The following is a 26,751-nucleotide window of genomic DNA, read 5'->3' as shown; positions in this document are numbered from 1 at the left end:
AACTGAGGACGCCATCATCTACCTGCTCAATCGTGTCTACACCCATCTGGACCAGCCGGCGAGCACTGTGAGGGTCATGTTTTTTGACTTTTCCAGTGCTTTCAACACCATCAGGCCGACCCTCCTGGGTGATAAGTTAGCAGCGATGCAGGTGGATGCTTTTCTGGTGTCCTGGATTGTTGATTACCTGACAGGAAGACCACAATATGTACGTCTCCCACAGTGTGTGTCTGACAAGGTGATCAGCAACACAGGGGCACCACAGGGGACTGTCCTCTCCCCCTTCCTCTTCACCCTCTACACCACAGACTTCAGCCACTGCACAGAGACCTGCTATCTTCAGAAGTTTTCTGATGACTCTGCGGTGGTTGGATGCATCAGCAGGGATGATGAGACAGAGTACCGGGCTGTGGTCGACTCCTTTGTCACGTGGTGTGAGCAGAATCATCTGCAGCTCAACGTGGCAAAGACCAAGGAACTGATCGTGGACTTCAGGAAGACCAGGAAACACTTGACCCCTGTTTCAATCCAGGGGGTCAGTGTTGACATTGTGGAGGACTATAAATACCTTGGAGTACACATTGACAATAAACTGGACTGGGCTAAAAACACCACAGCACTTTACAGGAAGGGCCAGAGTCGTCTCTATTTTTTGAGGTGACTGAGGTCCTTCAACATCTGCCAGAAAATGCTGAGGATTTTCTATGAGTCTGTTGTGGCCAGTGCGATCCTCTATGCTGTTGCATGCTGGGGGAGCAGGCTGAGGGTCGCAGATGCCAACAGACTTAATAAACTAATCCGTAAGGCCAGCAATGTTGTGGGGATGGAGCTGGACTCCCTCAAGGTGGTGTCGGAGAGGCGGATGCTGTCCAAGATAAAGACAATGTTGGATAACACCTCCGACCCACTCCATGACATGCTGGTCAGTCACAGGAGCACGTTCAGTGAGAGACTGAGATTACCGAAAAGCACCACTGAACGACACAGGAAATCATTCCTGCCTGCCTGTCTGTCTTGTCTTAATGTTGGTTTAAAATGGAGCACTGTAACAAAAAATAATTTCCCCCAGGGATCAATAAAGTATTCTGATTCTGATTAATATACTGCAACAACATGGGAATAGAGCAGCTGCGAGAGAATTCAACATTAATGAATCAATGTTACGGAAGTGGAGGAAGTGCAGTGTTTGGCTTTCCCCGTATTTCAAAAGTGCGTTATCTCTTTGTTATGACTGTCGCCCGCCATAATTTGAAGAGGATAATGGTTGGTCGTGTCCAAATTCATGGGCTGCATCCTCCTGAGGCCGCATTTGTAGACCGATTACGTCACAGCGACGCGCCGAAGGCTGTCCAAATTCGTAGACTCCTCCGAATGCAGCCGACAAATGCGTCCTCCTTTTCCCCGAATTTGAAGGATGGGTCGGGTGTGTCCTTCGTGGCCTACCATATCCCAGAATTCATAGCGCGGCCCAGCCAAACTCCAGTTTCCAACAATGGCGGCTGCTACTAAGTTTTAAAATTACTCATACTAATCTTTCTGTGTCACAAAATAAACTTTTAACATATTTTCATGCGAGAAAGTAGCTGTGTAAACATCAAATATCTGCTCGGTTTATCAAGGTATCGCATATTTGCAAAAGTGCTTCGACGTTTTCGGAGACGTCTGCTACCCAGCTAGCCGGGAGCTCGAGGGTTACTGATGCGGCCGAGAACGGCACAACTCCCGGCACATCATTTTCAGATCACCGCGGACTATCGCTGCTCGATTTAAACGTAATGTATAAGTCACTTAGACAACCTAAAAATTTTATTGTTGGGCTTTTTTTCAGTGTTTTGTTTCTTCGTGAGTAAATCGGTTTGGCTAAGATTAAAGTTATTAGATTAGATTAGATAAAATAAAACTTTATTAATCCCCCGGGTGGGTTCCTCCTTGGTTTTTACACAGCTGACTAAACGTGAAACAGAAAACTGATTAAACAGAAGTATGAGACAGTCGAGAATTTACGCCAGTGTCCTGTTATATTTTAGATAGCAAGGAGCAGACGGCTGAGTTTATTAAACTCCACCGAGACAGCGGTGACGCTAATCTGAAGGCTAGACCGTCCAATTTCACGGCCGTTTACTTCCGGCCTACTCGACCTTCTGAGGACCCGGCCCACGTAGACCGCGAAGGCCGGGTCCTCAGGAGGATGCAGCCCATGAATTTGGACACGACCAGCGTAGCCGCTGCGATGCTTTAGACCAAAAAAGGCACAGCTTGATGACATCATCAACATGCGCTATCGCGATAGAGCGATATATATATATATATATATTAGGGGTGCAACGATATTCGTATCGATATTGAACCGTTCGATACAGTGCTTTCGGTTCGGTACGCATATGTATCGAACAATACAATTTTTTTCAATTTTTTTTCAATTTTTTTTTTTTTTTTTTTTTTTTGTGTCCCGTTTGGATCTATAGCCATCAGAATTGTTGTCTTGAGGCCAAGAAAGATGCCAAGAGGATTTATTTTAAGTGGATCATCATATTGGTCCATTTGATTGACCTTTATTATAATTATGAATTTATTTTATTTTCAGTTGCAAACGGGACAGACATGACTGTGGGATAGGACAGGGGGAAAGAATGAAAGAAAGAGGGGGAGAGAAAGAAAGAAAACCAAAGGGGAGAAAAAAAAAAGAACAATACAAAATTTGTAATTTATTTTATCAACTTTCCTTCTGACGATGCTGTCTGTGTTGAGCGCTCAGTGAATCTGCATTTGACTACTCCGCCTAGGCTCGAGAGTGCAGCCTAGGCAGAGTAGTCGAACGCAGATTCACTGAGCACTCAACACAGACAGCATGGTCAGAAGGAAGAGCGCAGGGCAAGCTAGCGAGACAGAAGTGGACCTCCCCACCCTCATTCAGATCTGGCGTTTGGAATTATTTTGGTTTTCATGTGACGTATGACCCTGAAGGTAAGCGCGTCATGGACTAAAGTAAAACAGTATGTTGGATGTGCCATGCAATGCTCAATTACATGGGTGGGAGCTAGTGTGTTAGCGCAGTTAGCTCGTTAACGTGTTGGCCGTCTAGCCCCTCTGTATAGGGTAGCTCGTTAATGGAGATTTGCCGTGTTGTGGCGTTAAGGTTATTTCAACGAGATTAACCTGAAAGCACTAGTGGGAACACAACGAATATGACTGCACATTTACACCGACATCATCCTAGTGCAAAGACAAAAACAACAAGCATGCATGCTACAAACTTTAGCCGAGTCATTTAGACAGCTGTTAGCACAGGATTCTCCTTATGGAGACCTGATATGTTTAATATGCTGCTGAGAATATAGCCCAGAAGAAGCGGATAGTATAGCTTTTATTTTGGAAAGAGCCATTTCTCTGTAATAAACTCTCTTTTCCAAAGATGAGTGATTCCTCAATACAGGGCTCGCAATATTGCTAGCCCGACGTCCCGGGGCTATCTCTCCCCTGCCCGTCGGGCTATTGTAGGAAGGAAAAATATATGTCAATGCTTTTGCATTCTTTCAGAAATGTAGCTGGGTAATTATGTCATTGGGTGAGCCACTGTCAATATGTGACATATTGAAATCGTGTTTGAATTTGCGCTTGTTTTTTTGCTTTCACTTTGCAATCGTGCGAACTGTGTATAGAGAGCGACAGCACTGATCTGTGAGTGATGATAATTTGTGCACCAATTCCTCTGACATCGTCTTATTAATTGTTAGCTTACTATGCAAACATGACAAGTGAAATCTCCCACAGCTTAAACATGTGAGAGGTTGATCGCGCAGAGAATCGCTGAGCTTATGTGAGTGCGGCAGGATATATATTTCACTACGATGACCTGGATGACTGAGAACCTTCACAGACAGATATATATTTTAGTTCTGCTGAGCCAAATAAGACAGGTCAGGGTGAAGAAGTGACAGCCAAAGAAAAGCTTACCACAAAACGGAGAAGTTATGACAAATCAGACTATAAGGCAAAAAGAAAGTGCAGCTTTATGGTTTCATGGACAAAAGAATTTCTGTGGCTGCAATATGACGAGCTAAAAAACAACACGCACAAGGGTTAGGGTTAAATTTAAAAACTGTACTTTTGTGTTAAAATATATATTTATAATTTTAATAAATGACAAATTAAAAAGGCATGAACATTTTTTTTGTATCGAAAAAATATCGAACCGTGACACCAAAGTATCGAACCGAACCGAACCGTGAATTTTGTCTATCGTTGCACCCCTAATATATATATATTTATTTTTTTTATTTTTATTTTTTTTTATTAGTAATATAAACATACAAACAAAATGCACCATATATTACAGATTCAGAGAATAGACCTTTCTTACATATTAGGAACTTTCATGCATAGTGAAAATAAAATACAAAGATGGGGTTACATAATTCAACAAATTATTAACTCACTAAATCAAAATCTTCTATAAAGGAAATAAAAGAAGCAGCCTTTTTCTTCTGAACTAAAGTCAAAGATTTAACCAACAGGTTTAAGTCGTTTTTCCAGTAAGCTAGTGTTGGTTTAGTCTTAAAAAAACGACATTTATGTATAAAATGCTTGCACAAGATTAATAACACATTAACACCATAATTAGCTTTCTTTTCTTTCAAAAACACTCCAAACATTATCATATTTAGGGTAAATGGGGTAATTTGAATCCCCTTGGAATAAAGCCAGGTATGAAAATCCAACCAAAATATTTGTATAAAATTGCACAAAAAGAATAGATGATCCAAATCCTCCTCTTCTGTTTCACAAAATGCACAATTACCTGTTTCTATTTTGAATCTATCACTAAGGAGTCTATTTGTCGGGTAAATTTTATTCAAGATTTTAAATTGGACTTCTTTCCCTTTAGGAGGGATAGGGAAGGTGATATAATCAGTTCTTATTTTTTCAATTTCTTTCCTTTGGAAATCTTTTAATATGTAATTACGTCTAAGTAAATTTGGAGAATAAAGACTCCTTAATGAAGATCTAAGAAACTTATTGTTGCATTTAACATCACAAAATCGAATACCATCTATATATAATTGCCTTAACTTGGGGGAGATGTCAGAATATATTATATCATTTACAACTATGTTTTTAAGTGACAATGGAATGGATTTTATAACCCGATTAAATTTACTTTTAGAACATTGGATATTAAACTTCTGGCAAAAATCTTGATGTCCTAGAACATGTCCTTCCTCATCTACAAAATGGGCAATTGCCCAAACACCTTTTGATAACCAATCTTGAATAAAAATAGATTTTCTGTTTATCAGCATATATCTATTGTTCCAAATTGGGCTATTATGTGGAGTGAAATTATGTTTAAATAACATTTTCCAATAAAGAAGGACCTGTTTATGGAATTCAGAGAGTTTAGCAGGTAGCTTAGTAATTTCAAAGTCACACTTTAGGAGAAAGTCGATACCCCCCAGTGTGTTGAAGACCTTATTTGGTATAAAAAACCAAATGGAGTGTGGATTATTTAGGAAGGATTTTAACCATTTAAGTTTCAAAACACCATTCATTACATCAAAATCAATTGCGTTTCCACCGCCTTCAATGTATGGTTTAACCAAATCATCTTTAGATATATAATGGCACTTATTCCTCCAAAAAAAATTAAAATTCAAGCCATTAATTGTCTTAATAACTTTATTCGATATTGATAAAGAGTAAGCTGGATATATAAATCTAGATAAACTATCCATTTTGGTTAATAATATTCTTCCAAAAATTGTGATGTCTCTCTGTAACCATTTATTTAAGATTGTCTTACATTTGTCAACATTATCTAAAATATTTACTTTTTCTAAGACTTTGTGATCTTTTGAAATTGTGATGCCCAAATATTTTACCTCCTTCTTCACCTTTATATCGTACAGTAATTGTGAATTACACTCTTTTAATGCCAATAATTCACATTTATTTAAATTTAACTTTAAGCCTGAAGCTTTTGAGAATGTAGTGATTATTTGTTTTACCAGGGGGATCTGATGTTCATTTTTTAAGAAAAGAGTAGTGTCATCTGCAAGTTGACTAATTATTAAAAGATTATCCATAATCTCAATTCCAACAACGCTGCTGTTTTTAATTAGAATTGCGAGCATCTCCACAACCATTATGAACAACAACGGAGAGCTTCCACACCCTTGCCTAATTCCTCTTTTAACGCTAAACCTTTTACCAGTGCCATAGCCTAATGACACAGAGCTATTTATATCATTATACAGTATATCTACACTGAACAAAAATATAAACGCAACACTTTTGTTTTTGCTCCCATTCCCCATGGGATGGACGTAGAGACCTAAAATTCATTCCAGATACACAATATAACCATCCCTCCCAAACAGTGGTCACAAATCAGTCCAAATGTGTGGTAGTGGGCACATCTGCTATATTAAGATAATCCATCCCACCTCACAGGTGTGCCACATCAGGATGCTGATCTGACATCATGAGTAGTGCACAGGTGTACCTCAGACTGCCCACAACAAAAGGCCACCCTGGAATGTGCAGTTTTTTGCGCTATTGGGGGTCTGGGGACCCAGAACCGGTCAGTATCTGGTGTGACCACCATTTGCCTCATGCAGTGCAACACATCGTCGCATGGAGTCTATCAGATTGTCAAGTGTGGCCTGTGGAATGTTGGTCCACTCCACTTCAATGGCTGTGCGAGGTTGTTGGATATTCGTGGGAACTGGTACACGCTGTCGTATACGCCGGTCAAGCACATCCCGAACATGCTCAATGGGTGACATGTCCGGTGAGTATGCTGGCCATGCAAGAACTGGGACATTCTCAGCTGCCATCTGCCCTGAACAATGTGAACCATGATTCATCCGTGAAGCGCACACCTCTCCAACGTGCCAGACGCCATCGAATGTGAGCATTTGCCCACACAAGTCTGTTACGGCGACGAGCTGGAGTCAGGTCAAGACCCCGATGAGGACGACGGGCATGCAGTTGAGCGTCCCTGAGACGGTTTCTGACAGTTTGTGCAGAAATTGTTTGGTTGTGCAAACCAATTGTTCCAGCAGCTGTCTGGGTGGCTGGTCTCAGACGATCTTGGAGGTGAACCTGCTGGATGTGGAGGTCCTGGGCTGGTGTGGTTACACGAGGTCTGCAGTTGTGAGGCCGGTTGGATGTGCTGCCATATTCTCTGAAACGCCTGTGGAGACGGCTTATGGTTGAGAAATGAACATTCAATGCACGGGCGACAGATCTGGTTGACATTCCTGCTGTCAGCATGCCAATTGCACGCTCCCTCATTGCTTGTGGCATCTGTGGCATTTTGCTGTGAGACAAAACTGCACATTCCAGGGTGGCCTTTTGTTGTGGGCAGTCTGAGGTACACCTGTGCACTACTCATGATGTCAGATCAGCATCCTGATGTGGCACACCTGTGAGGTGGGATGGATTATCTCAATATAGCAGATGTGCCCACTACCACACATTTGGACTGATTTGTGACCACTGTTTGGGAGGGATGGTTATATTGTGTATCTGGAATGAATTTTAGGTCTCTACGTCCATCCCATGGGGAATGGGAGCAAAAACAAAAGTGTTGCGTTTATATTTTTGTTCAGTGTATTATCTTCCTAAATTTATCCCCAAATCCAAATCGAGTTAGTGTTTCTAAAATAAAAGGATGTTCTACTGAATCGAAAGCTTTATAAAAGTCCAAGAAAAGAATAAAACTGTCATCACTAATTAGATCATTGTAGTCCAGTAAGTCTAAAACCAATCTGATATTATTATGAATGTTCCTGTCTTTCAAAAACCCTGATTGTGTCTCACTAATTATACTTGAAACCCCTTGTTTGAGCCTTGTTGCAACTGAGCTAGAGAAAATTTTATAATCTGTATTTAATAAAGTTATGGGCCTTAAGTTATCCAATTGTCGTTTATCTTTGTTTGGTTTAGGAATTAATGTAATTAATCCTTGTTTCATGCTAGACATCAATTCTCCCTTTTCAATACTGGCCAGTATAGCTTTGAATAAAATTTCCCGTAAGTCTTCCCAAAAAAATTGGAAGAAATTAACTGTAAGCCCATCTGGACCAGGGGATTTATTAAGTGCCATTTTCTTAACAGATGCATCTAACTCTTCAATTCTGAAGTCAGATTCACATAATTCCTTAAATGATTCATCAATTTTAGGGATCAGATTATCTATTTGATCAAAAAAGACATCACAATCTGCTTGGGAGAACTGTGAGGAGTATAAATTGGAATAGAATGTATAAGTTTCATTCTCCAAAATTTTAGGGTCGTCACATTCAATGCCATCAATTAACAGAGAAGATATAAAATTTCTTTTCTGTCTGCTCTTTTCTAGATTAAAAAAATATGAAGAATTTCTTTCCCCCTCCTCAATCCACTTGGCCCGTGAACGCACAAAAGCTCCTTCTGCTTTATTTAGGTAGAGCTGATCTAATTTAGTTTGCAACTCCATAAGTTTACTCCTTTCTTGGGTATTTAGATCATCTTTACTACAGCAATAAGTAATTTCTTGGAATAATTTACATTCATATTCTCTTTGCTTTTGACTTATGGTTTTACTGAATTGAATACTAAATTCTCTAATTTTGAATTTAATGAATTCCCATTTACTGGTATAGCCTACAATTAGATGATCAGCCATAATATCTTTTATAATTTTTCTGACTATGTCGCAGTAGTCTTCATTTTGTAAAAGTTTGGCATTGAACTTCCAATAAGTTCTTTTATTTGATTGTCTAATTTCCGATTCTAAGCACAGTTCAATAAAGCAATGATCAGATAGAGGTGCATTTGACATCACAACTTTTACAGTGTGCCTAAGAATGATGTCACTTCCTAGCCAATAGTCTATTCTAGATTTACAAGCTCCATTTGGTTTAAACCAAGAAAAGCTCTTAAATCCTGGATTTCTTACTCTCCAAATATCTGTCAAGTTGTTATTTATCAAAAAATCTATAATTAGGTTATTTTTTTGTGGTCTACCTGTCCTTGAGGGCCATCTATCAGTCCATTCATCAGGAGTCATGTTCCAATCACCACCCATTAAAATGTATTCTGTAGGGTATCGATCTTTAAGTTCAAAAATATTTGAAGTTATATCTTCTAACATAATTTTATTCTGACTTTCATTATTATATCCATAAACGTTGACTAAAATGAAAAACAAACTTTCAGCTCTCATTACAGCAATCAACCAATGACCATTCAAGTCAGTCCGTTGTAGTACAAGATCCCCAGGAAAGTTATTGAATAAAATTGCTACACCCCCCGACCTCGTTGAGCCATGGCTAAACAGGATTTTGCTACCCCATTGGTTTGACCAAAAAGATACATCACTATCAGACGAATGAGTCTCTTGTAGAAAAATACAGTTTGATTTTTTACTTTTGCAGTACAAAAATAAGGCTTTTCTTTTAACAGATTCTCTTAAACCCCTAACATTTAAAGAACCAAAACAAATGTTAACATTCAACATGAACTATAGACAGAATATCACTCACCACGTGAGAAAAAGAAGGAAAAAAAGTACTAAATGCTGAGCTCCTTAGACTGCTAACAAGTTTCCACTATTTCAGTTTTTGTCATTTTTAGTTCTCCTGTCTTTCCTCAACTTTGCGTCCATCAATGAAGGCATGTGGACCACGAAAGTAGGCTCGTTTACCCACACGTCTTGCTTCCTCCACCAGAGGCCATAGGCGCTGTCAATCTTGTATGTCCTCCTGCGGCAACATCTCTGCGAAGCTGATGCCTTCTTGCTTGCAGGTTGAAGAGTCTTTGGTGCGCCTCCACAACTCTTCTTTAATTCGCCTCTGTGTGAATAGAATAATGATGTTTCTGTTTCTGCCATCAACTCGTTTCCCTAAACGGTGGACAATATCAACGGCCTCTTCTAAGTTCAAGTCAGGGGCAATCTTCTGAAGCGTTTGCAAAACCTTCACTCTAATGTTTTCATCTTTGTCTTCCTTCACCCCTTTCAGTTTTAGGCACCACCTCATTCGGTAGCGCTCCTGTTCTCTCACTCTTCTTTTCAAGTCTTCATTGTCTTTAAGCAGCTGTTCATTCGCATTTGCCAGTTTAACAACTTTCAGTTTGCAATCAACTATCTCTGCAGCATTAAACTCTACAGCCTTAGCCAAGCTGGCAACCATAGCTGCACTTTGTCTGTTTTGTTCCTTGATATCCTCCAGTTGTGCTTCAAATTTTTTGTCAAGTCCCATAATGGCTTCAAAAATAGTTTTATTGGAGATATCGTCTTCCTTCTCTGAAGATTTTGTTCTTTTCTCCTCTGGCGGTTGTTTTGAAGGAGTTGGCGGCGCCGAGTCTGCTCCCCGTTCTCGCTTGTTTAAGCCCACGTTGGCAGCTTCAGTGTTAGCATAGCCATGGTCACTGACTTTAGCATGCGACGACGTCTTAACATTGGGGTTTGACGGCACAAATTGCAGCTTTGCATTCTTAATAACCTTTTGGGCATCCATAGTTATAATTCGAGTGGAAAGAGAATGAAGTTACTTAGTAAATTTTGCGGTCTTTCGGAGCTCCTGAAAAAAACACGACTGTTCAAGCCGCCATCTTGGTGCCTCCCGATAGAGCGATATAGTCAGAGGCCCTTTCTCAATTCTAAGTATGCAAGTATGTACTCGCGTTCTCGGCGAGACCGGATTTGCCGAGACCGCACGGGAGCACGGACTTGCCGGAAACGGGAGCACGGACTCGCAATTTGTACAATTGGAACACCGGCATACTTGATGATGTCACAGGTCCAGAGTTTTTACTGCCGTCCCCTCTTAATTTAACTGTGAGTAATATGTTATGAAGCTTAACTTTAATCACAGCCAAACCGGTTTACTCAGGAACAAATAAAACACTGAAATAAGCCAAACATTAACATTTAGAAGTGATCTAAGTGACTTATATATCATGTTTAACCTCAGTGGTGAAATCTCTATTAATAAAAATAGTGTACATGTACATACGTGTACATACCTTAATAAAAGGGGTGAAAACGATGTGCTGGGAGTCCGCTGTTCTCGCCGGCTCTAATGATCCTTGACCTCGCTGTCTGCTATGGAGCTGGCGGGTCACAGACGTCTCCGAAAACGTCGGAGCGCGTTTGGAAATATATGATATCTTGATAAATCGAGCAGATATTTGAAGTTTACACAGCTACATTCTCGCTTGAAATAACTTAAATGTTTATTTTGTGACCCAGAAAGAGTAATATTTAAAAGTTTTCAGCCCCGCTCGTCCGCCATTGCCGCGTTTGAGTTTTGGACGAAATGCATTCTGGGATATTTAGCTGTACAAAGTCCACACAAGTCACCACCGATGCATGCTCGATAAAACGGGCGGAGCGAGAACTCGGCTTGATGCGTACTTCGAATTGGAACAGTACTTGGTCTCCGACTGATGACGTATCACGAGTAGACGAGAACGCAAGTACGCACATTGAGAAAGGGCCAAAATCTCTATGTTATCTCCTGAGAACAAATAATATGATGTGGGTGTGTCTGCAGGCTTCAGCACTGTGAGCATTAAACACAATAAAAGACTCACAAGTTCCTGCTCAAAGGTCAGCTGCCTTCAGATCAATCATTAACCTGCAGCAGGTTGTGGCCTGATGTGTTTGTAAGAGTTTCACTTTCAGGAGGAGAAGATTTAAACGAGTCACACAAATGTGAACTACAAAGTCTGTGACACACAATTTAGTGCAAACTGCATGAAATCTGACCTGAAGAAATCCAGTCTTCTGCATGTCGTGGTTGTGACAGCTGCTCGTAGGAGAGTTTGTTTGTAGGAGGTGGAGATGTTCTCAGATCAAGTGCGTAATCGTCTCTTTGTGTAGACGCTAAAAGCTGTGAGCCAAAACTCTCTGCTCTGAAACTCTTCACTCAGTCCTCACGCTGAGAGTTTAGAGGCTGAACTTCTTGTTCCTCCATAACACTTTTCATGAAACAGCAGAAATGAGCTTCTGTTTCTCAGCAGTGCGCACACAGAGAACCGATCCTCTCTGCTCAGTCTGAACAAATCAAAGTGAAACGTCAGTGAAAACACAGCTGCTGATCAAACTGTGTCAGATTAATGTCTCAATGTTTCACTGTGAGGTTAAAAAATACATAAAAATGATTTAAAGAAGTAGGAGGCAGATTTTCACAATAAGAGCACTTTGTTTTTAATTCAGTTAATGTCAAACTGTCATCAACACCTCTGTGTCGTCTCTGAGCAGATTCAGGCATTACTCAAATAATAAAGGCTTTTTTTCACTATTATACTTTTCATTAGTCTCCAGGTTGATGATTATAAACAGAATTATTAAAGTTTTTATCATTTCAGGCTGAAAATCAACATGAATTTGGTTCTAATCAAAGAAGCTCCTTTAATGTGTGTCATTAAAATCCTCACACAGACTTAAAAAGGCGACATTAACATTAAAATAAATGAAAGAAGCTTCAGCTGAGAGCTTCATGCAGTCATCATCAGCAGCTCATAGCAGTCACAGCTCTTTATTACGCAGCTTTGCAGGAATTAAAGTGGCTGAAGTGTCAGAGTTTGTGTGAGAAGCTGCTTCATGGACAGCTGTACACACGTCTTTATTATTTCTTCATAAATCAAACACACAGGTTTGTCTGCAGATGATTTAAAGTGTGTCGTTGTGCAGTTAAAGCTGTTTGTGTGACGCCCTGACCTCCTGTGAATGAAACAGCCAATCAGATCCATCAGAGAGAGAGCAGGAAGTGTTGTGTGTTTGTGACAGAACAAGGAAACAGTGATGATGATGAACATAAAGGTCCTCTGATGTTTCCTGTTACAGTAACGCTTGTTCATCTGTTGCTCTCCTACACTTTCCTATAAATAAAGGAGAAAAAGTCCGTTTAGTTTCATTTCCTACAGCTCAGAGTTACACTTCACATTCCTGCTGTCACATCAAAAAGCTTCACTTTGGTCCAACATCTACATGTTAACATGAAACACAGACAGACTCAGAACATCTGGAACATCTGCACTTTGACCCAAACTGTTATAGCAGGATATTTTCTGCATATTTCTTACATTGGACCTGTTTGAACTGTAAACGACCTGTAATCATCTGTAAATGGTGTGAGACACACTGAGGCCACCTACAGGGCAGCTGGGGAACAGCAGGGATCTGAAATCATATGAGACGTTAGTGAGTGAGAAGAACAAACGGACTTAAGATGGCTCGAAGTGATCAAAGTTGATCTAAAACAGAAGATAAATCCACTGATTCTTTGTAAAGTTCATCTGCTGCTCACATGAATCCATGAAAGATTTATTTCACTGAATGTTTCTTCAAAGCTCATTTCAACCTGTTGAAGTCATGAATGAAAGTGCAGACTGAGAGTGGATCACATGATGTTTGAGGTGTGTCATGTGACATGTTCAGTATTGTCACACATGTCTAGATTGTCCCTGATATCATAACTGCTCAAACACTGATGATTATATTTGAAGAATTATTCCTGATGGCAGCAAAGTTTGAATGGAGCTCTCTGTCTGTGCTGATTTGTCGCCCTCTGGAGGTCAAAGCACAAACCTACAGGGCAGCTGGGGAACAGCAGGGATCTGAAATCATACGAGATGTTAGTGAGAAGTTAGAACAAACGGACTTAAGATGGCTCGAAGTGATCAAAGTTGGTCTAAAACAGAAGATAAATCTAAAGCAGCATCAGATGAATGTTACCATTTCCAGTTACGGTGCCCTTCATCTAATATGGAAATGTGTTGTTGTTTTTTTTTGCCGTGTTGTTGTTCTTCCTATTGTGTTTAGGCCAGAGATGCTCTTCAAACAGCGGACAGACATGACCACATTACAAGAACATGGTGTGAGTCCGATTTGATATTCCAGTCAACGCTGAGAGACCTTAACCAGGAAGTCAGAGGTCAGCTGATGCTGCGAGCAGGAAGTGAACCAAGGGAAAGGTCCACTCTACTCAATCTCAAAGAAAATATGCTGGTATTTGTTGATGTTGATGGTACAATAAAAATATATAATATAATAAATAATAAAATATCATGTGATGATGAGATGTGTTGTTGGTGTTTGTATTTTCTGTAAATGTCTTTTTAATGTAAATGCTTTGTTCCAGACGGACAGGGAATCAGTTGCTGTACGATGACATCATCTTGATGTTGACGAGGAGGGCGAGAAAAACTAGTTTTGTCCTGCAGATGGCGATCTTGCACCGTGTTCAGAGAGCCGACACTTTGATGGTGCTGCTCTACTCAGCTTACTTTAGCCTGGGTTGGACTCTATATGAGCAGCTTCCACTCTGGTTTCACTCTTAAACACACTTGTTTGATTTCACTTGTAAAAGTTGAAGAATAAATATTTTATTACAAAATTATTTGTTGATGCATTTTTTTAGGGTCAAATATCTTGTTTGATTTGAGGAATGAACTGTTAGGGTGGAAAAAGTGAATCAGGTTAAAATAGTGGTGCTTTATATCAGTGAAGATGTATAATGTAATTTAAAATGTTGATGATGGGTTGTAGTGGGCTTGTACTTACAAAACTGCCTCATTTTATTGGAACGATCCACAGTTGCATCCATTCACGGATGACATCTGACATCATTTGACATCTGGTCTGAACACGTTTGTACACAAGATGCCTCAGTTCTGGATGTTCCCACAGACTCCTCTGTGCACCTAAAGGAAAGGTCAAAGGTCAGCAGCACATGTAGTTGGGACAATTCTTCAGTCGCACAAACTACACAATCATTTTCCTCCAATGACGACTTTTCACTTGCAGAAATGGTCCTGTGTGATTTCCAGGCTGTGATATAAAAACTAGTTCCTAATGGCAGCGACTCACTCAGTAAACATGTGTTTCCTTCACCAACCTCACACACAGATCCAATAAGATCAGGAAGTGGGCAGTATAGTACAATATGTGTTATTCTGTGCTGCACTGCCCAAACTAAAGATCTGCTGAAGTGTTGGAAATGATCCAGATGTTTATTTTGGACGATACAGCAGAAGATCAGACATGAAAGTGGAGATAACACAGAAGACCTGCAGCAAAGGTCAGAGGTCAGACTGGGCCCCTGGATTCAACAATGAGCCAATGATCATCAAGCAGTGACTAAAGCAGAGCCCTGACGTTCTGACATTCATCACACAGTCAGAACAAATGTCTGCTGATGACTTCATCTCATGAAACGACTGATAGATGTCAGTTCATTGATCAGCTGAGCTGCTGATCTTCATCGTCACAGAAACATTCAGCTTGTTTCAATCAGTAAATAACTCCCACTACTCCCAGTTTGAACTGTTCCCACTCAAAATGCTGTGAGAACAATGATCATTGTAGAACTTCACAAACATCACGTGTTGTTTTCCACATGTAAGATCAGCAAACACACAGAAACTTCCTGTTGCCACACACGGCCTCTAAAATCTCTTCCACGCTTTCTGTCTGAAGTCCACTCTCTGTGTCGGATCCACAGGAAACAACAAGATCTTATTAACATGGTTTTCAATGTGTCTCCTTCCAAAAAGTCCAACCAATGAACAAATGTGTGTATTTGTGGAGGCCGAACAAAAGCATGACACATTTCTCTGTTTCTATAAACTGGAGTCAAACACAAACATGAAGAGTTTCACTGACAGACTCCAAAATGCCCCCACAGTGGATCAAAGGGAAATCCTACAGTGTGGCCAGAGACTCTTAATGGCTCCAACATCAACACATCCACAATGTTGGATCCAGTTCTGCCTCACAGAGTTACTAAGACACACCCTCTGCAGCATCACAACAGCTCCACCTGCTTCACCTGCCTCCTCAGCATCTGTACACCTGAAGAGAAAAGAAAGGCTCCAACAGCTCAAATCTACAAAGGATTCATGAAGTTTCATCCAACAATAACATGTTTGCCTTCCACAGTGTGCTGTTAGACACCACTGTACCTCTGCCATTTCAAAAAGAGCAGCTTGGGAACATTTTGGCTCCAAACACTTTGTGTTTAAGTTCTTTGTTTTCTTTGTGAAGCCGACAACATCTGGAGCTTTGTGACTCATAGAAACATCATTTTGTTCTTTAGATGACAGCAGATTGGGACTGAATAATCAATCACTATCAAACCAATAAAGACAAACATGCTGATTTTACAGGAACTTTGTTGGAGAAGCTGCAAAGACATGAAACTGGTGGAGATCCCAAACCAGTTGATAGTGCTGGTTATTCCAAATAAAGCTGTTTCCCTTTGAGATGAAATGACTTTCTGTCCTGATATATAATAAAGATGTTGTTGTTTTTGAGCCCCTGTATTAAAAGTAGTTTAAAGTCAGCTTGAGTTTGATGTCTTTATGTCAAAGCTGCTCATGATGTTGAGCTGCTGATGGAATAAAAACAATATAAAAGCATGTAGTCCAGACTTAAATGTAGCCTGTTGTTAGCTGAGGTCCACACACAGTGTTTGACAGTGTAAAGTGTGTGAAAGGGCTGCTGGTGGAGCTCACTAGGATGAGCAGGTGACCACGAGGTGGAGAGCAGCTGGCCTGGCTTTGACCCGGGCCACGCCCCCTTTCTCTCTGCTTTGCTGTCACTTATCTTCACTGCTCTGTCCAATAAAGCTGAAAAAGGCCCCGAATCAAAGAAATCTGCTGCAGCCTCTGAAATGTCTTCTGTTTCCTTCCCGACGGCTTTTTCACCGTCAGCCCATCAGACAGTCCAGCAGCATTTATGATGATGTCATGATGTTGAAGAGGCTGCTACGGTGGCCTCCCATGACCCCCAGCCTCATCACAGCTGAGATGCAGACATTTGAAAACATTCAGCAGACAACTGAATAACAGTCCAACACAACAGTCTGTGTGCAGACACACACTGACCTTTCATATAGTCAAACACAGCTGGTTGAGTCATTTCTCTGTGAGTCTAAAGTGAATCTAGTATTTGAAAGTCCACTTCCTGTATTTGTTGTTGAAGACTTCTTCAGCTTCTTCTCAAGGACATCAGCTGCTTGTTTGGCAGCAGAGGCAGTTAAGAAGCTTCCTGAAAAACACTGAACAGTGAGTTCACTGTGGCATATGACAGATTCAGCTTTCTGTGTGCAAATGTGTCTGTGTCGACCTTTCAAATGCTGTTGAATCCAAAACATCAGCGGCTCCTCGGCTGCTCACTTCATGCACTTCTGTCTGTGTGACAGTCCAATGACATCACAGCTGTTTCCAGCCCCAGTGTCTCAGGACTGGACACCTTTAAACATGTCGAGGATCAAACAGCGTCCAGCTAAACACACATGAAACTATCAGAGCTGACAATCATTCCAATAACATCTAATGGTTCATGTATGTAGACACAGGACTACAAGGAAATGGCTCTCAGCATCTGGCTGTGGGAACACATGAGTCCCTGTTTGTGTTCAGATTGTGTGCATGTTTTAGACGTGTGTCACATGTAGAAACACAACAATCCCACAATGACACACAGATGTGTTTGACACAGCTGTGCAGCTGTAAGTTGTTTCTAATGATTCATTGAAGCTCTTCTAACATTCTGGAGACGATCAGTACATGAATCTGTTCAACACGACAACAATTTGACTTCAGTGTGAACGTTTGCATTAAATAACCTTCTTCATCCAGCTGACAGCATCTTCATCCTATGATGTGAACAGTTCCTCCTGTTGATGACAAACCTCTGACAGGATCTGCTTGAGGAGCTTTTTCATGTGCAGCTCTCTGAGCTCAGGGCTGAGCTGCTGTTTCATCTTTAAGAGCTGCTGCCTCCTCGCCGGACTTGTTCTCCTCTTCTTCTCCTAATGACACCATTTCTGCTTCATATAAAATTCAATAAAGATGCTGACATGTATCTGTAGCAACAACATCATTGAATCTAGAACAACTGGAGCCAAACCAGTGGCTCTGCTGGGATCACTGGTGAGCCAACACTTCCTTGTTGATGCAGATTTCAGGGCTTCCTTTTGCTCCTCCGTTATAACTGTTCTCTCTTCTCAACACATGATGACACAAAGGAATCAGCAGTGACAAAGATGATGCTGAAGAGAAGCACACACTTCACACATATAACAGAGCAGTGCAGTTACACACACCTCTGCTCGACATCAGGCCTCAAACAAAGACACAAAACACTAACTTGACTCTAAACAGAAGAAACGAGCAGCTGTTTCTGTTCTGTGCTTATTTATATTTGACACACATGCTTCTCTTTGTGCAAACACACATCGCACTATAAGGGTAACCTCGCACACAATGATTGGACAGCACAGTGATGATGCTGGGAGATCCTATACGCAGCAACACAGAAACACTGAGAACTTTAAACAATGATGGAAAGTGTTATAAATGACTTGTTGGCCTCTGATCTGTCACAAACAGCTGAAACGTGTCTCTCATGAGTCACATGAAGGTTTTTGACAGAAAGGACAAAAAGTAGCTGCAGTCAGTTTGTGTCATTTTTATATTTATTCATCTGGGAGAAAAATCTGAGGGACATTAAAATGTGTTTTCAACAGAGACAAGAACATGAATATAACAGAACAGGTAAATGAACATGTTTCAAGTAAACAGCTGGACTGATCAGGTCCAAACACAGAGTGATAAACTTGTCAAACAGCTGTCATATCTTTATATAGAAGCTCTTTATAAATGCTGCTCACTGCAGTCTGTTTACTAATAATGTCAAAGTGTTAGAAACACAGAAACATCAGAATGGTCTTTGTTCACAGAAACCTGTCTGGGATCCTTTGTTGTTCTTTTGATGCAGAGTTACATTATAAATATAAAGAGTTATTTCAGAGTCTCATCAGTTTTCCTGCATGTCTTTATTTAACACATCAGCAGGGCTGAAGCTCTCATGTTAAACACACACTGATCTATGGACACGTTCATGTGTTTCTAACAGAACCAGGCTGTTATCAGCCTGCACTAACATTATGTCACACACACTGAATGTAACAGTGACAGTTTACATCATCACACAATCAGCTGTGATTGTTTCACTGTCATCAAACGAGTCAACAGGAAGTAGAATCAATAGAAACCAATCATTTACTGACAGCATGTCTGATGGAAATAAGTGCAGATTATGTATGAAGTCTAACTGCACACAGTAACTGTGTTACAATAAGGACTTAACAGCGCCCTCTGCTGGAGTGTTTCAGTACTGCGTTAACTAGAATACACCACCTCCTCCTCACACCACCTGCTACAGCTCTACTCTTCTATGACTACAGTCATCCACAGCACTGATGTGAGGTCACATGGTTCATATGTAAGGAGCACAGCTGACCTCAGGTCAGTTTAATGACTGTGAGCAGCAGCTGTGTTATTGTCACTGTGACAGGGAGACACTCTCAGACACAGCGCTCATGTCAGCTTGTTCTCATGCAGGAGGATCAGGAGCTCCATGTTTGTCTTTCTGTTTGAATCATGATGTGTTTGTGCCATCAGAGTCTGTCATGAGTACTCAGGGTTTCACAGCAGCTCTTCTGGATGCTGACGAGGACTCCAACCTCATGTTTCACCTCTCTGAGCTTCTGATGTCTGTGAACACTCGTGTTTCTTCTCTGGGCTCATCTGGACAAAAACACCTTTCTGTGTTTGGCTGCAGCCTCATTCTGACTGACAGGAAGTGTGTTATCCATGAGCTGCACTTCTGTGAGGAAGTTTCCTGCTGTGTTTCCTGTCTGTGGACAAACACGAGTGTTCCAGCTGAGGACTTGCTTCCTTCCACCTGTCCATACAGGACATCACGCTGTCTGCAGCTCTGTAAATGCAGCTCCAGGTCCTTCCACGTGCTGCTCTGTATTTGTGCAGTTTGTAGTGTGTCCTGGGAAACGTAGCACACATGGTGTTCTTCTGCTGTTTCCTCCTTTCACTGAGTGTGAAACACTGACGCTGTGCTGTTGTTCACAGAGGGGAGCTGATTCTAGCTGCAGCTGGACTCTGTCATCTAACTGAATGTGTTGGTGCTGATCACGGGGCTCTGAGGGGGGAGCAGCAGGAGGACTCTGGATGCTGACGTCAGTGTATCTGTGGAAGCTCCCACAGCGTGTCTGTCATTCAATATTGTGCTGTATATTGTATCTATGCAAAGATGAACAGACTGTGTGTTCACTGGTCTCTGTGCTGCAGCTCTGATGTCATCATCACTCCCTCCTCCACCCTCAGCAGTCCCAGCATGCTGCTGTGGTGCACCCCACCCTCACTCTACACCTGAGCCACAGACCACACCCTCCACCTCAATATACACCACAGTTTTCTCTGCTGTGGAAATGAGATCAGGAGGAAATCATCATTATTATTATTTAATAAACGCTCACATTAATGTGGGCTTATTTGTTTCATATTAGAAACATTAGTTGAGTGTTTTTAGTATAAAATGGTCAAAGTCCCTCTTTTTGCTCCTCCCCTCACCTGTGGATGGGCGGTGCTGTTACCGTGGTGACAGCTTGGATGTGTTTCAGTCCTGCCTGGTTATCACTGCAGGAATCTTTCACATTTATTACAGGTAATAACTCTGATTTTTCTGTGTATTATGAACCAAATGTATCCTGATACACACAGAGATGGATGAGCAGAGGTTTTTTTTGCAGTTTATGTAGTTACTATGGACTTAATGCATACATATTATTAAAATTAGGGCTATAACAGTTGTATTGATGTATAGCAACTTGAAATGCTCCCACAAATGGCTCCACAGCATGTAAAAATATAACAAAAGCTCTGGCGGACTTGGTTCTGTGGTCAGTCTTAAAGGGTGAAGTTAAACTCTGTAATCTTCACTGTGTCACAGAGTTCAGTGAGTCCCGTTATTCACAGTATCAATCAGATCATCAGAGAACAGCTGATCAGCAATCAGTGGTGCCAACAGCGCCTCCTGTGGTGAGAGGATGCAATAATGCAATGTAGCATTTTTCCACTCAACACTTGCAGTCATGGAAACTGTCTGTTGGATCTGTGTGACGTTGCTTTCTTGGTTAGAGTTCCTCACAAATGTCCAGATGATTCTTCTAATGAGGCGTCGACCATGTTTGCAGCTCTTTGGAAGAAAACGTCGCCCTTTGCCATCCTTACTTTTCTTTGACTTCTTCAAATGCAGCTGAACTCCAGCTGGTATTTTCTTGGACTTTGCAGCTGTTTCTGGTCATCAGTTCATTCCTGCAAACCTCTGAAGCTGAACAACAATGATGCTGCATTGCTGGCTGATCCCAAAAGGTTGATTCTGTTCATCTGGACGTTTTCAGAAACGTTTGCTCACTGATCAGGTGACTTCTTCAGTCTCAGCTGACTGCAGCTTTACAAGCTTACAAACAGCACATTTGCACAATGACTGAAAGCAGCAGCACCTGATATATATGATACTAATATAATACATATACATATATAATCCATACTAATGATGAAGGAACTGAGCTCACAGTCCATTGTTCATTCAGTGAACTACTCAGTTTATTTTGGGCCTCAGAAATGCTCACTCTGTTTGTACATCACTGTCAGCAATAGACTCATTCTGCTGTGTGGACAGGAACACATGTGACATCACTTCCTGTTTGTTTGTGACTGAAGAAGTTTACAAGGAATCATTTAGAAGAGTTTCAAACATCAACTGATTGAATCCATGAATCTGAAAACGTGTTTGTGAGTGAAAGAGACAGACATGTACAGACTGAACTATCTGTTCAACAGTCAGAGTGTTTCTGTAACAGGAGACACTCTTTACACTCCACTCAGCACAGGGACACTGAGGTACCAGACCAGAACATAAACCCAGGATAAAGAGTTTGAGTGAATGTGGTGTTGAAGGTGTGGAGGTGGATCAGAGTGTCAGAGGAGACTCTGTAGAAGGACAGAGTGCCAGCAGGACAGTCCACATACACTGCTGCTCTGTTAGAGACAGAGGAGGAGGAGGAGGAGGAGATGGATGTTTGTCTCTTATTGTGCCAGACATAACGAGGACCATCATCAGTGCAGATCAGACTCCAGGACTGATCATTGTTTCCAAACAAACAGTCATAACTGCCTCCTTTCCTTCTGATGCTTCTGTAACTCACTGATATATAAACGCTTCCTCTCCACTCGACCTCCCAGTAACAGCGACCAGTCAGACCATTTCTACACAGCAGCTGATAAACATCAAATCTGTCTGGATGATCAGGATATGACTGAACCTCCTCCACACGTGTCACCTTCCTGTTGTTGTCAGACAGTTGGAGCTTTGTGTTCACTGTGTTTGTGTCGATTGTGAGTTGACAGGAATCTGATGGAGAGAACAAACACAATCCAGCTGCAGTTATTGATCCATCATCTGTTCATTGATTGACACTTTGATGATGACTCCTGACATGATGAAGATGGTTGAATGTGTGCTGCTTTGTTTTCATGAATCCCATTAAAAACACACTTACACTTCCTCAGACCTGGTCTCAACCATCGGACTCCAGCAGGCTCCACCCTGAAAGGAGGAGGGGGGTCAGAGCAGCACAGTCAGCATGCACACATGGACATTACATGGCTCTCACACACACACTGTTACACACTGAGCTCAAAGCTCGGCTCCACTGTTTTATTCAAAGAAATCTACATTTATTTATCAGCACATTTAAAAACAGCTTGAGCCAAAGTGCTGCACAGAGTAGAGAGAAAATAGGAAACATACACAGTAATGACTATAAAGACTGGTCAGGATTGAAAGCTACAGAGTACAAATGTGTTTCCAAGCGGCTTTTAAAAATGTCCAGTGTTGGTGACGACCTGATGTGAAGGGCGACTGTTCCAGAGTTTGGCTGCAGCCATCGATAAAGCTCACCTCTGTTTTTACGTCTAGTTCTGGTCAGAAGCTGCTTATCTGCAGACCTGAGGGCTCCACTTGGATTCTTTTGTTAAAGAGAGATAAGATGGAGCCAATCCATTCACAGATTTAAAGACAACCAGATCTGGAAGTGGATTCTACCACGTACTGGTAACCAGTGGAAAAAGCTGGTGATGGGTGGTCTAGCACAGACCCACCGCTGGAACCAGACAATTGATGAGGGAGAGAACTGTGACAGCGCCGTTCCTTCACTTGACCTCAGTCGCTCTCGTCTGCTCCCTCGTAACACTGCTCTTTATTGAGCTTACATGAATATGCACAAGTTCATTATGACGTCTTACACAGGTATGAACAAAGAGTACCAGTCTGTGCATAGTGTGTGTGTGTGTGTGTGTGTGTGTGTGTGTGTCTGTGTCTGTGTCTGTGTGTGTGTGTGTGTGTGTGTGTGTGTGTCTGTGTGTGTGTCTGTGTGTGTGTGTGTGTGTGTGCGTGTGTGTGTGTGTGCGTGTGTGTGTGTGTGCGTGTGCGATAGTTTTTGGCCCCACCTTAATATGAAAATGTAATGTTAGTTTGATAATGTATGACACTTTACAGTGTTGTGGGCGGAGCTGAATTAACCCACCAATCAGGGTGGGATATGGATCTCAGGGGACACCAGCCGGGCTTGATGCAAGCAGGGAAACATTTCTCAATGAGTCAAAGTTCCAGCAGCGTTGCCCTGGAGTGTTTCTTTCTTTCCTGTGCCTGGCTGGCTTCCTCCTTTCTATTGGGCAAACGCCGACATTCGCCCCAGCGCGCTGCGTTCACAACACTTCAAAAAAAGTTGTTTTTTTAAGTTGCTGCCCAGCGGGACATTATACGTATATAGATTTATACACACGTCAGTGGGATTTAAAGTTATTTTTCCACAGAGAGAGATCTCATATTAACTCTCACAGTGATGCGTAGGCGGCGGGATAAAAGAAAAGTCATGAACTCAATGCAGCCCAATTTAGTCTGCAGTCACATAGCGACACCTGTTCATCGGCAACAACAGTCCCCGGTAACCCGGACTAATTATAGGGTCGCACCGTAATTTGTGGCTCCATGTTTTTATTTGCATCACTGCGTTTGCATTGCAGCAAACATGAACATTACATATATTTCAATATAATGTAAAAGCAGTCAAAACAACTAACATCAGAAACAGCTGATGTTATTTGTTATATGTCACGGTGTCATTTCCGCTTCTTTCTCCTGTAACAACAGCCCGGCGCCGTGAGCAGTCGCCTTTTTTGCGCTCGCTATCCCTGCACTTTCTACCATCTGCAAACGCCACGGTGTTCGTGTCGTCATGAAAGACATGAACATCGAGCGTAAAAACAAAGGAGACTGCTACCGGCTTTTTATCTGCCGATCGCCGTGCTACGGTTGCAAGAAAAAGAAGCAGAAATGACGTTCTCTACGCGTTGAGACGTTCCCCGTCCGTCGGCTAAACGCTTGATTGAAACTTCAATGCGACAGTGACACCAAGTAGAATTATAAATGTCACATAGCCCCAAACATGTCTTTTTCAAAGCCTGCGGTGAAGAGAAAGGTTGGTGATGAGCACCGACAATTTCAGGAAAAGTGGGAAATGCAATATTTCTTTGTTGAGCACAGGGGCACCCCGACCTGTCTTATTTGCACAGAGAAAGTTGCGCTGCACAAGGAATACAATTTGAAACGTCATTACACAACTAGACATGCTGAGCTGGATGCAAAATACCAGGGAGACGAGAGAGCGAACCGGGTTGCCAGTCTTAAAACAGATCTACTGAGGCAGCAAGATTTCTCCAAGAAAGCAACCAAAGAGAATAATTTTTAGAGGAAATGGAGTCAGAATATGGGGATGTGCTCGACTTCACTGAGGTACGTTGGCTCAGCAGGGGAAATGTATTAAAGAGACTTTTTGAGTTGAGAGCAGAAGTGAAGCCTTCATGGAGAAGGATGGAGTTAGTGTTCCTGTGCTAACTGATCCCAAATGGCTCATGGACTCAGCTTTTCTTGTTGATATGACACATGAGCTTAATGTACTGAACAAGACGTTACAAGGCCAGGGGCAACTTGTCAGTGCTGCCTATGACAACGTGAGAGCATTCTCCACAAAACTGGCGCTCTGGAAAGCTCAGCTCTCTCAGACAAACCTTTGCCATTTCCCAGCATGCAAAGCACTCGTGGATGCAGGCACACCATTCAGTGCTGACGAGTATGTTGATGTCATTTTGAGGCTACAGGAGGAATTTGATCACAGATTTGCTGACTTCAAGACACACAGAGCCACCTTTCACATTTTTGCGGACCCCTTCTCCTTTGATGTGCAAGATGCCCCTTCTGTGCTTCAAATGGAGCTCATTGAGCTGCAGTGCAACTCTGAACTCAAAGCAAAGTTCAGGGAGGTGAGTGGAAAAGCAGACAAGCTTGGACAATTTTTGAGAGACTTGAGCCCTAGTTTCCCTCGGCTTTCCCGAATGTTCAAGCGGACCATGTGCCTTTTTGGTAGCACATACTTGTGCCAAAAGCTCTTCTCCACTTTGAACTTCAATAAGTCCAAGTACAGGTCCAGACTTACGGATGATCATCTTCAAGACATACTGAGGGTCGCAACTGCTTCCTCCCTCAGGCCAAATCTGGCTCGGCTATGCGAGAGGAAACGCTGCCAGGTCTCTAGTAGAGATGGACCGATCCGATATTAAGTATCGGTATCGGTCCGATACTGACCTAAATTACTGGATCGGATATCGGAGAAAAATAAAAAATGTAATCCGATCCATTAAATATCACGAAAGCACCTCACAAAACTTGCAACACGCCGTAACTCACCTCAGAACGTTAGCACGTCGGAGCAGTATGCATCACGTGATAGAGCGGCTGTGGCATGCGGGACCTGTCTGTGGTCTGGATAGCATTTGGAGCTTCGCTAGCAACCCGGCATTTCATCTTCGACAAAGTTATCCCCGAGAGAAGTAAAGCAAGTGTGTAAGTCCATCTCTGAATGTTTGTAAAGCATTCCCACGTTAAGCTTAACAAGCGACTGCCTCTCGCTCTCCGGCTGCTACTTCAATCATGAAACTGCTTAACGATCAGCTGATCGGCTTTTCTGTCTCGAGTCCGTCTCTCTTCTTTGCTTTTGGCCCACTTTGCACCAGAAAGAGGAAACCAGCGGCTGAACAACAGCAGCACGTTTAAGCTTGATAAGCTGTTGTTAGAATTTATTTATTATTACTTTCTACACCAGGATCTTTTTCTACGTAGCTGACGCTGGTAACTGTGCAGGGGCGGATCTAGCAAAGTTTAGCCAGGGGGGCCGATAGGGCATTAACAGGGAAAAGGGGGCACAAAGACATACTTTTCTTTCTTATTCTCATTTAAAATGTCTAGCTTTTAATAAATAATTATCTGACACCCAAAGTTTTAATTTGATGTAAAATGAATAGAAGTCAATTACTGTATATAGTGACTATTAAGTCTAATATATACCCTAGTAAGCTATAGTACTTTTTACTTTGGGAAGGTACCATCTGTGCAGTCTGCAATTTTGTTGAAGAAAGATGTTGAATCTATTTAATATTTCTTGAAAAGTAATTGATTTCTGTGCATTTTTTTTTTCACACTGCATCAAATTAAGGTTGATTACGTCGATTAAGCATCATGAGGTGGAGCGTGAGGGGTGGTTCCCTATTTTTTATTTATTTATTTTTGTTGTTGCTGGGAGTTGGAACCCTATTAGTTAGGTTGCTTAATATTTACGCTAAGTACTCTTTAAAATACCAGAATAGGGAGGATGGTGTAGGTCTAAGTTTATTAGATTGATCAGTATTGCTGAACTATGAAATATTTTTTTTGCATACAGGTATAACAGAATAGCTTTAGTGTAGTTGTTGTTTTAAACTTGAGTATGAACTTGC

The 26,751-nt window shown here is 41.6% G+C and overlaps 1 long non-coding RNA gene across 1 annotated transcript; it reads right to left on the bottom strand.

Moving 5' to 3' along the window:
- Positions 1 to 18,458: 18,458 nt before the first annotated feature.
- LOC145424785 (uncharacterized) lies at positions 18,459 to 23,297 on the bottom strand. The gene is made up of 2 exons (XR_013905721.1): positions 22,422 to 23,297; positions 18,459 to 22,273 (listed from the first exon to the last, which is right to left on the bottom strand). It is a non-coding gene; the product is annotated as an uncharacterized LOC145424785 (long non-coding RNA).
- Positions 23,298 to 26,751: the final 3,454 nt, after the last annotated feature.

Source organism: Astatotilapia calliptera, chromosome 3 (assembly GCF_964374335.1).
Source record: "Astatotilapia calliptera chromosome 3, fAstCal68.1, whole genome shotgun sequence".
Classification (NCBI taxonomy): Eukaryota; Metazoa; Chordata; class Actinopteri; order Cichliformes; family Cichlidae; genus Astatotilapia; species Astatotilapia calliptera.
The sequence above is the reverse complement of the archived record's forward strand: the minus strand, read 5'-3'. Positions and strand labels throughout refer to the sequence as shown.